The sequence below is a fragment of the Arachis duranensis genome, unplaced genomic scaffold (genome assembly GCF_000817695.3).
Source record: "Arachis duranensis cultivar V14167 unplaced genomic scaffold, aradu.V14167.gnm2.J7QH unplaced_Scaffold_48780, whole genome shotgun sequence".
NCBI lineage: Eukaryota > Viridiplantae > Streptophyta > Magnoliopsida > Fabales > Fabaceae > Arachis > Arachis duranensis.
The window spans coordinates 1-785 of record NW_026264938.1 but is presented as its reverse complement, the minus strand read 5'-3'; positions in this window follow the sequence as shown (position 1 = coordinate 785).

Sequence of the window (785 nt, the reverse complement as noted above, 5' to 3'; positions counted from 1 at the left end):
TGCCAGTTCCAGCGTTTAACGCTGGGATTTCTTGAGGTGACTTTGAACGCCGGTTTGGGCCATCAAATCTTAAGCAAAGTATGGACTATCATATATTGCTGGAAAGCCCAGGATGTCTACTTTCCAACGCCGTTGAGAGCGCGCCAATTGGGCTTCTGTAGCTCCAGAAAATCCACTTCGAGTGCAGGGAGGTCAGAATCCAACAGCATCTGCAGTCCTTTTTGGTCTCTGAATCAGATTTTTGCTCAGGTCCCTCAATTTCAGCCAGAAAATACCTGAAATCACAGAAAAACACACAAACTCATAGTAAAGTCCAGAAAAGTGAATTTTAACTAAAATCTACTAAAAATATACTAAAAACTAACTAGATCATAACAAAAACATACTAAAAATAATGCCAAAAAGTATACAAATTATCCGCTCAAACGCCGGGCTGGTGCCCATTCCTGGCGTTTAACGCCAGGTTCTTGCCCTTTTCTGGCGTTTAACGCCAGTCTGGTGCCCCTTTCTGGCGTTAAACGCCCAGAATGGTGCCAGACTAGGCGTTAAACGCCCAACTGCTAGGCTTACTGGCGTTTAAACGCCAGCAGCATCTTCCTCTAGGGTGTGCTATTTTTCTTCCTGTTTTTCATTCTGTTTTTGCTTTTTCAATTAATTTTGTGACTTCTCATGATCATCAACCTACAAAAGAGATAAAATAACAGAAGAAAATAATTAAATATAAAACATTGGGTTGCCTCCCAACAAGCGCTTCTTTATTGTCACTAGCTTGACAGAGGACTCTC